This window comes from Onthophagus taurus, chromosome 7 (assembly GCF_036711975.1).
Source record: "Onthophagus taurus isolate NC chromosome 7, IU_Otau_3.0, whole genome shotgun sequence".
Taxonomy (NCBI): Eukaryota; Metazoa; Arthropoda; class Insecta; order Coleoptera; family Scarabaeidae; genus Onthophagus; species Onthophagus taurus.
The window spans coordinates 35,985,038-35,996,076 of record NC_091972.1 but is presented as its reverse complement, the minus strand read 5'-3'; the positions used below and the strand labels follow the sequence as shown (position 1 = coordinate 35,996,076).

The 11,039-nt window shown below is 30.5% G+C and overlaps 1 protein-coding gene across 2 annotated transcripts in view; it reads left to right on the top strand.

The window, feature by feature from the left end:
• The first annotated feature begins 4 nt into the window (after positions 1-4).
• The window catches only part of LOC111423954 (Heterogeneous nuclear ribonucleoprotein K), a 107,402-nt gene continuing 96,367 nt past the window's right edge, over positions 5-11,039 (top strand). Inside the window, exon 1 of one of the 2 annotated variants that reach the window (XM_023057341.2) lies at positions 5-108. The gene's annotated coding sequence lies outside the window, so the exon portion shown is untranslated. The remainder of the gene's footprint in view (positions 109-11,039) is intronic. The other variant, XM_071197873.1, reaches the window with a different exon arrangement.

The following is an 11,039-nucleotide window of genomic DNA, read 5'->3' as shown; positions in this document are numbered from 1 at the left end:
TGAGTCGAAGATTACAAGAGATTCGTCGAAGCTACCGCCATTGTGGTTCGTTGACGGTTAATTCGCTTGTTTTTATCGGTTTTTAAAGTGCTTTCAACACAGATAAAGGTGAGTTATTAAATTCTATTGATAGTTTATGTTAATATCGTGTTGATTCGTAAAAATTCTCGTTCAAATATTGTTAAATTGTGTTAAAAGATCTTAAGACGAACCGGCTTTATCGTTCACCCTTGTTTTATCACGGTTGGCCATGACCGTTTTCCCCTATGAAGGTAGCTACTGATTATTAAAAAAACCTTGACTGTTTTCGACGCATTCCTTTTGATATATAAACGGAAACGGTAAAGATAACAAAAATAGAATTGTTATCGTAGAAAGTTTGAGAAAACATTGTAATTTTCTTTAATCGGATTTGGCGGGAATTGAAGTTGTACATACAGTAAATGTAATGAAAAAGAGAGGTTAAAATCGTTGTGTAGAGGGCGTTGTATGTGCCGTTTCGGTACAATTACCCGTTGGCCGTTGTTTAAACAGGATGTTTCTGAGTAAATATTGGTCCGTTTCGTGCACTTTTCGTCTGGGGACGGTTGTTTTGGGATTTATTTCGAAATTATTCTCGCGTTCTCTTTAAAACGTTATTGAGAAAGGCAAATGGTATTAAATTTGTTTGTGGCGTCGCGTCGTCTTCTCTCAGACGGGCAATGCACGCGAGGTTATTCACAATTGGCCAATTAGAGGTGGTGGTCGCTCTGTTTGTGCACGAATTATACCACCCCTTGAGAGTATGAAGAGTTCAATCGGCTGCTATTTGACCTTTTTTTATTATTTATTGTTTCAACTCAATGTACATAGTTTGTTATTGACATTTCTTTGTGTATTTCGTATGGGGCTTTTCAATGGATTTATTTTGTATTGAATTATAATTGAAATTGCTTTGAGTCTTTGTTATCAAACAAATTTGCTGGTATGCAACCAATATTGCATGTTTGGTAGTGAACAACGAACATGGAAATTCATTTTTTTGTTATCGCCATCTATTGATTTATATTATAATTTAAACACGATCTCAATCATAATACATTTTTTGTAATTCGCGACGGTAATAGACTTTTACAGCATCCGATGCTGTAATGAGATTTTAGTAACATTTTATGGAGTTGGTGACATTGATTCTAGTTGTCAATGTGACAACTAATAAATAAATTTTTAAATTTAGCGTACTGTTGTTCGTACCTTTCGTGGGACTTCTCTGAAAGTAGTGTTTTGAAACATTTTTTTCAGGTGAATACATTTTGTGTTTTGACGATTTCTAATTGTCAATTTGAATTTCTATTTTCAAGTGTTACGGTGTTACCAACTGCTACATACCTATTTCCTTACATTGTCAAAATTTATTTTATCTTTGTTAAAAAAAAAGGATAAAAACGCGAATTACAAAAAATAGCATAAAAAACACGTTTCATAAGACTTAAAGCACTCATTCATTAAAAAAACTCGGAGCTTCCCCACTCGTTTTTCAACTTGAATTCGTGCGTTTCAAGCGTGTCTTACGAAACTTGTTTTTTAATATACTATTTTGTAATTCGCGATGGCAATGAAAGCTATTACAGTACTCAAACGGGTGCTGTAATGAGACTTCTTACAGCATCTGATGCTGTAATGAGATTTTACTAACATTTTATGGAACCAGTTCAAGTTGGTGACGTTGGGTTATTAATTTTTCTAGTTGTGAATGTGACAATTTTTGTCTGTGGATGTTTAAACAAGTTCTTACCATCGAATACAAGGTCCACAATGATGAGGACATTGAACTCTGAGCAATTTCTCTTATTTTGGGAGGTGTACAGGGTGGTTCAAATTCGATGTCCGAATAGGCTAACTCGGAAACTATAAGAGTTAGAAAAAAAGTAGCTTACATGTCATGATCTCGTTTTTCGAGAAACTGCTAATACCGAAAACCTCATAGCGCTATCGTCTTTTGTTTTTACGCAAGAGGCCAAAATTGAAAATATCGTAAAACCAATAAGTGCAATTATCTTGGTTATTATTATAGGTGGAGTATTATAACTAGGACATTATATGGACACTTTTTTACAGAGAGTTTCATTAGATAGTCAAAAAAAATTTTTCGGTTTTAGATTTTGAGATATCATGAGAATTTTGGTTTTTTTAAATGGAAACAACCACTGATTATTCGCTTATTAAATTCGTTATTTTGTTCTGATTACAAAAATATAGGGTTCGACAGGTCTATTTCTTATTGTTTTAGAATAAAACTAAAAATAAACTTTTTTTATAAAATTTCCATCTAGCATCATCGTCGAGGAAATTAAATTTGCAGTTTCCTGTAAGTTACGGGGCGGTAGGTAAAATCTAAAAAGTTAACAATAATTAAATACGAAGATAACTTCTGATATTTAAAAACAAATAATTTTTTGATATAACATATAGAAAAATATATAAATAAAAAATAAATAAATATATATATAGTTTGACATATTCTAACATGTCAAACTTTTTAAAATTTTCGTAATTGATCTTAAAAATGGGATTTTTAAAGTGAGACTTCAGAAAATTTTTGAATACAAACAAATGTAGCTATGTTTATTTGAATTAAAAAAAAAACATATGAGCGAGATTTTCAAATATCAAAAATATGTTTTTTTAATTTTTAGTTATAGAACCGTAATTTACAGGAAACTGTAAATTTAATTTCTTGGACAACACTAAAAGAAAAGTTTATTTTTAGTTTTATTCTAAAACAATAAGAAACAGACCTGTCAAACCCTATATTTTTGTAATCAGAAAAAAATAACGAATTTATTAAGCGAATAATCAGTGGTTGTTTCCATTTAAAAAAACGAAAATTGTGATAATATCTCAAAATTTTTTTGACTACGTCATCAAATGTATAATATATAAATAATAATATATAATGTCTTAGTTATAATACTCCACCTATAATAATAACCAATATAATTACATTTGCGGGTTTTACGATATTTTTAATTTTGCCCTCTAGCGGAAAAACAAAAGAAGATAGCGCTATGAGGTTTTCGGCATTAGCAGTTTCTCGAAAAACGAGATCATGACATGTCAGCTATTTTTATTCTAACTCTTATAGTTTTCGAGTTAGCCTATTCGGACATCGAATTTGAACCATCCTGTACATGAAACATTTTTTTCAGGTGAATACATTTTGTGTTTTGACATGTGTTTTGTGATTTTCAAGTATTACGATATTACCAACTACTACATACCTATTTCCCTACATTGTCAAAATTTATTTTATTTTTGCAACAAAAAAAGGATAAAAACGCGAATTACAAAAAATAGCATAAAAAACACGTTTCATAAGACTTAAAGCACTCATCCTTAAAAAAACTCGTGGCTTCGCCACTCGTTTTTAAACTTGAATTCATGCATTTCAAGCGTGTCTTACGAAACTGGTTTTGTAATATACTATTGTATCACCCCTCTTGATAAGATGTTAGGTAAAAAAGGGATGATATTGGGTTTCTTTCCTTCTTAAAAATTTACCTGTTTTAGATTTGTTGGTGTTTAAAAGTGAAGCGGAAAAAGTTTTAATGTTTCATTTGAAAATGTTACTTTATATACAGTATGTCCGTAAAGTAGGGGATATAGGCGATAAAATCATTATAAACGGTTTATGGAAAAATCTTATACAACATTTATTGATTTTTTTTTTAAATATCTCTCAATTTAGTTTTCGTATGTATCTTTTATTCTTTAACCTTAGTTTTGATCTTTTCTCGTATATACGAACGCATTATTCTGGGTGATTTATGAGGAAGAAAAAATAAATTGTTTTTGAAGTCTTTCTTGACGTAACGTAAACATATCACTTGATGGTTGGTCTAATGTATGTACGTAATGACCTTACACTGTGTGCCACAATAACTATTAAAGATGGAAACGAATTCTTATATGAAACAATAGATCTGGCCTGGCAACCCCCATACAAGCGATTACTTTACAAAAATAATTTATGAAATAATTTTATCTTGTAAACCGAAATATAATTGTAATGTAACGTCTTGAAGTAACTAAAGTCAAAGAGCATGTGATCCAACCTGGCTAGATCTAAGTACATATATGGCTTGTATATGTATACCGATGGAAAAGTTTTAAACGATATGAGGTGGAACAGAATGTGGTTTGTCTGCAAATACATGTCAATATACCAAAAAGTATCTAATATTGATCCCAAACGATCTGCAGAATATTACTTAAATATCTTAAAGCCAATATTCCGGAGACTTGACAAATTACAAAAAAGGTGCTTCTCTATATGATGTTGTAGAAGTGTGTTAGAAATTAGGAAGTTCATTTGACGAAAAAATGGAATTATTACAGGCATTTACGCGTTACCGTTTAATTGTATTTATTTTAGATGTAAAACAAAATATAAATTGACAATGGAAGAAAAAGACGATGCTATGAGCACACTTAGGGACACTAGTAATCCAGTATTAGGATTTTTTGCAAGGAAGTTATATCCATTGCTACTGCTTTGCAGTAGTGGATTTCACAAAAGAACCTTCCTGATATTGAGAAACTTTAAGTACTAACAATAGAATATCAGTACTGCTATCTTCTGAAAAGTGAGACATTATGGAAAAACATATTGAAATCATTTGAAGAACTAACTAAGGAATTTAAGTAATGCCAATTCCAACATTTCATCCGTCATTCTTTTAATACATAGTTAAATCATCACTACAAGAGGAAGAACAAAGACACTCAAATCAAGGAAAACGTCAGAAAGGTTATTTCAGAAGTAAACCTAAAGTTTGCATATAGAAAATAATAACTTATTCTCAGTTGCTACTTATGTATGTATTTAGTTAGATCCTCGTTACAAATATAATTTTTTTTAATGTAATAGTTCAGGAACAAATTGAATCCGAAGTTATTACCATTTTAACTAATTACAGTAAAACCTCGATATAACGGACTAATACGGGGGAGGGGGTGACCGTTATGTATAGTCGAAAGTCCGTTATATAAAAATATGTTCCTGAATACAGTTTTTAGGCTGGTATGAAAAATTTAATACTCAATAACATTATTTTCTAAACTGTTTAAATAAATTTGTAAATTTAATGTATTACAGCGCACAGAATATCTCTGGGAATACCCCGTGTTCCACTCAACCTACGAACGCTAATATTTATATTTACGTACACTTCTATGGCCGGTATTACATTATCAAAGATTTTATAAAATATCTTTCATAAAAGATTTTTATAAAATACACCTTATTACACTGTAAAACTTCTTTGACAAAGATATTTTATAAAATCATTGATATGTCAAATACCGGCCTAATATATTAATATAATAATGTACTGCGACCTATAAATATTCTGTAAATAAAAAAAATGTAAAATTTTTTTCCTTAAAAAGTTTATCCGAAGTCCGTTCTAACGAGATCCGTTATATCGAGGTTTTACTGTACGTGTATTTACGATTATTAGAATGTAATAATGAGAATGAACCGCCTCTGAAAAAAGTTAAAAATGACGATACTTCAACTTCCAGTTCAGAATCAGATCATTCCCATATTAAGAAAGTTTTGAAAAATGTATTGGGCTCCAGTAGTGAAGAAGACTATGAAGAGGAATGATTATGAATGACACACGTCCCAATGCTACAAAGTTGAAGTCTTTTTTAACCGATTATAATAACCAGACAAAACTACAGCTTTCAGAAAATCCTTTGTTATGGTGGTACAACAATAGATTAAAGTACAAAGAGCTCATTCCTATAGTTCGTCAATTTTTGTCGGCTTCTCCAGGAACTGTACCGAGTAAACATAAACAGCGGTGCTGATTTTTTAAAATACAACCTTTTTTTGTTTAAGTTTGATTATTAATTTGTTAAGTAGTAAAGTTACCTATAAAGCATTTAATAAAATACTATATTGATTACTATTTTCTTACAAGGAATTGCTCGAATCATATTAAATAAACTGATATTAACCTTAGATTATAGCCATGACAATAAACGTGGTGTAATGTCATTTTGGAAACAACTTTTATAATAATAGCGTTAACATGCATTCTATCATTTCGGTGAGGTAATCGGTAGTATTTTTAAGTAGGTATGGTTAATCTAATAAATAAATTCGTGTAATCTAATTGTATTTCCAGTTTACGCCACCATTCGAACGGAATTCAATAAGGGCAACACAATTTTTTCCCCATCATCCAACACTTTAATCAATTTAGTAATAAATTTTACGGTAATGTGCTTTGAGACATCGAATTACACTTTGATTAATAGGTTGTTCTATAAAAAATTCAAGTTTGATATTTTTCAAATGTAACAACTTTTGGTGAAGCGTACAGTTGTCTGCTAAAAGTAAGATTTTTCTATGCTTTTGTCCCAGCTCTTCATCCTACAACAAAAATTTTTTTTGAAAAGTGGTTGCTGTCATTCATGAACCATTATTAGCCGCATATGTGACCTTTTTAGATAGATGTTCGTATTTTCCAATAACAAGCAGTTTACGTTTTTCAGTGTCACTTAAATTTGTGCACACAAACACGGTTCCATCCTTAAACTTTAAGATACGATGCAGAGTGAGTTTATAAAAATGTTTTGTTTCGCCTCATTGAAAATATCATCGCTGTAGTTTCCTCTTAAATCAGGTTTTGTGTTAGTCCAGTATTTAAGATCTCATAATGTCGTCATTAAATAAAACATCAACACCAAAGGCTCGTTTTCAATGCCGTCTTTTAGACGCCTCACAGATTAAGAGTAATGAATGAAAATGAAGAATTAATAGAGCATTTTGAACGTTTATTAATAATACGAAAAATGTATTTCCCACATGTTTGCGTATTACAAAATGAGCGCTTTTACCAATACAAGTTTCAAAGCTAAAACAATCTATTTAAATATAGACCAAGAGATTACCAAGGATCGAAATTATCGAAATTCTTTCTTTATGAAATCGGAGAATTAGACGTTCAAAAGACAACAACATTCATGCAGTTACAAAAAAAACTCTATGTAAACTGACTTGCAAAGTATAAGAAGAGCCGGGCGATCTGTAAAAATAAACCAATGTATAAAATGTCACATTTTGGCAGAAACAAAATAAAATCAAAGGACTTCCGACGTATAAATAACAAAGAGGCTACAATCGAGCGATATTGCATCAATCCATTCGGAAGCGGTTCGAAATATTCAAAAAAGCTGCTATTTTTATAACCGGTTGCAGAAAAAGTTCTATTGTATTTAAATTTATAAGAAAAAACGCAGATATCACAATAGATATTACAATAAAATTAAAAAAAAGCCAAAAAATAGGTTGGTTCTGAATAGCCTTGAAATATTAAAATTCTGAATAAATGAAGTTCTATTTTTTTGTGTATTGGAATAATATTTATTTTATTTTAGTCTTCATTGGTTTCAGTTTACATCATTATCAGAAGATACCTTATTGGAATATACACAAATCAGTAGTGGAAAACAGATTCAAATTTCAAAACCTACGTCTAATATTTGAGACAATGGGTTCACGCTCTGCTATAACAATAAAATTTAACATAAAGTCCCAAAAATTATGCTTAAATTCTCGAACTGCTCAATATAAACATACATCTTTTTGAAACAACAATTTGAGCTAGAATAACTTGGTGCAACAAAGCACTTAATTTCAATAACTCCGAGGGAGTTCTCTTATTCTAATACGAAATACAAATGATTTCACGAAACTACAACATATTAAAGTGCTATTTGTTGGGAAATATTTAGAAATATGTGGTATTGAAACACACACTTCAAAAATTATTCTAATAAGTATGTAGTGTTTAAAACAGGCGTTTTTTTGTGTAGTTCTCCATTCATGATACATTTTCTAATTACAATAGTGACCTGTACTCTGGCAAAAAGACTAATCTACATTTAACCTACATTTGTCGGATCATTACGCCCAATTATTAGAGTTTTATCACATTTTGATTCAAAAATTTGTATTTATCAACCCATATCAAGATAAATATAGTAAAGTTTCTAAGCATTATATTCTAAGAATAGTAAATTAAAAGAGGAGAAGCTAGACTAAAAGAATAGTAAACTAAAATAGGAAGTTATAATCTAGGGTAACTATTTCACTCCAGGTTCAATTCCTATAGCAAGAACATAGAAACATTAGTAGAAAACTTATTTAAAATTATGAATCCTTTTTCTAGATACTTAACAATAGTAAAGAGGAATGATATTCTTTAAAAGAAGAAGCAAATGAGTTTTTATTCGTTCACTGTTTTGTTGCACAAGATAGATTTTATCTCCAAATTTAAAAATGTTTAGAGTGTAGAACTTTTTTAAAATTAGCGTATTTGTTATATACGTTATATTTGTTATATTTGCGTTCCTTTGTTATACATATTTAGCTTTAAACTGCAATAATTTAAAGCGAAAAAAAGAATTTAATTTTTTTCCAATGTAATTTAGAATGTTTTTACCTTTGATTAAAGTAATTAATACAACCTGTTATGGTAAAATGATAATATGTGATTACATTTTGGATTGCCGTTCACCTTGATACTCCTGATTTCACAAAACTTTTAACTTTTTGAATATGTTATTAGAGGTTTATATATGTTACATCATCTATATTTGGCTCTGGAACAACTAAGTTGGTTTCTGCTAAGACAAGAGTTTCTTCATCGGACATAACTCAAGAAGAACTGAATGAATATATTTAATAAATACAGGGTGTCTCAGCGAAACCGGTCATTAGACGTTTCTGGGGTTCTGGCGAAAATAAAAATTTGAGAATTCAGACTTAAGTATTATCAATTACGATCTCTTCGACCAAAATATTTTCAGATTTCTTGCACTTCCGGTTATACCGGAAGTCGCCACCTACTTTATTTTTCTAAATGGAACACCCTGTATATTTTTACATATTTGGATTTGTCTGTTTTCAGGGTTTATAAATAAGTTTACTTTTTGCAATTTGATTCGGCCGTTCTCGAGTTATTCGAATTTTTCTAGAAAAATCTGCTCCAGCAGACATTTGTTCAAAAAATCAGAAAACACTCGATTTTTGGGATATCAATTTAGGATTCAGAATATGCTTAAACAACATGATGGAGTATGTTTTGGTGCCGAGAACGGCTGTCTAGAACGTTTGGTCACTTTACTATGTCACGTTAACTTTTCAAAATTTGGAAGTACCATAACTTCATTTTTTTAAATGGCACCCCCCATATTTTATTACTTAGTCGTCTTCGGCGTCTCATTCTACATCTTTTATATATATGTCCCATACCTAACATTAATAGTTTAAGAGATAATTAGGGTTTTTTGAAAAATGCACCATATCATATGGATATTTAGCGTAGTGTGCCATCAAAAACAAGCCTTCTCAATGAGTTCTTGTCAAAGACTCACTAGTTTACCTCACTTGATGCATGTGAGCAAATAATTATCTGTTATGTCCCTTAATATTAGTACTGAAAAGAGTTAAAATCGATAACAATAACGAAAGTACTATTTACACAAATCAAGAAATTCTTAATTTAATTTTTATGCATTAAAAGCGCGACAAAGTTCGTAGTATGATTCCTAGATCTTCTTTGGCAGCTCGAATTGAGGTGTTGGGACTGGGCTCGAAATAAACCAAGGCATTTACCTCTTCCGTTGCATTATCTACTACATTTTTTGGTCAGTTTAACACGTGATTAATTCGTCCAAAATGCAAAAAATTTGCTTCTATTCTTCTAAATTTATCTTTTGTCATCGGAGGTAAATGCGGATAATTTTTATTAAACATTCTGCAAGTTCTACTAAGAACTTTGTCGCACTTTTCGTGCAAAAAAATATTTATTTGTATAAACATTATTTACGTTATTAATATCCATTTTATCTGGTTTCAGACTCACAAGCATCAAACAACGTAAATCAGACTTTGACGTTTGTCAATAAGTCATTAAACATTTGTTTTCCATGGCACACTAGGTTAATATCGATATGATATGTGAGCATTTTTCAAAAAACCCTAATTATTTCTCAAACTATTAATGTTAGGCATAGGACATATAGAGTATAAAAGATGTAAAATGAGACGCCGAAGACGACTAAGTAATAAAATATGGGGGGTGCCATTTAAAAAAATGAAGTTATGGTAGTTCCAAATTTTGAAAAGTTAACGTGCCATAGTAAAGTGACCAAACGATCTAGACAACCAGTTCTCGGCACCAAAACATACTCTATCATGTTGTTTAAGCATGTTCTGAATCCTAAATTGATATCTCAAAAATCGAGTGTTCTATGATTTTTTGAACAAATGTCCGCTGGAGCAGATTTTTCTAGAAAAATTCGAATAACTCGAGAACGGCCGAATAAAATTGCAAAAAGTAAAGTTATTTATAAACCTTCAAAACAGACAAATCCAAATATGTAAAAATATACAGGGTGTTCCATTTAAAAAAATTAAGTAGGTGGCGACTTCCGGTATAACCGGAAGTGCTAGAAATCTGTAAATATTTTAGACGAAGAGAACGTAATTGATAATACTTAAGTCTGAATTCTCAATTTTTTATTTTGGCCAGAACCACAGAAACGTCTAATGACCGGTCTCGCTGAGACACCCTGTATAATTAAAACATATTTAACACAGCAAACCTAGTTAATTTCTATAGATTATAAAGTAATATAATGCACGTTTGTTTTTATACTAATACCATGATAGTTTCTGGTAGGGCACTCCAAGTCTTTTATTTTCAGATAATATAATGGTTCATTGTATTGGTGTAATGATGTGGGAAGTAAAATCGAAATAAAAAAAACAAATTATTCAATGTATCAATACAAAAAGGTTTTCTATCGGAATAAAAGATAATAGTACGACGTTCTAACGTTAAGCAATAAAAATCAATCTTGTAAATTAAATTAAATCAATTAAGTAAATCTGAAGTACACTGAAACCCTTGGAAGCCTAACAACTTTGAATCTATGATAGAGTACAATCAGAAAAACTGCTCTTAATATGTAACTAT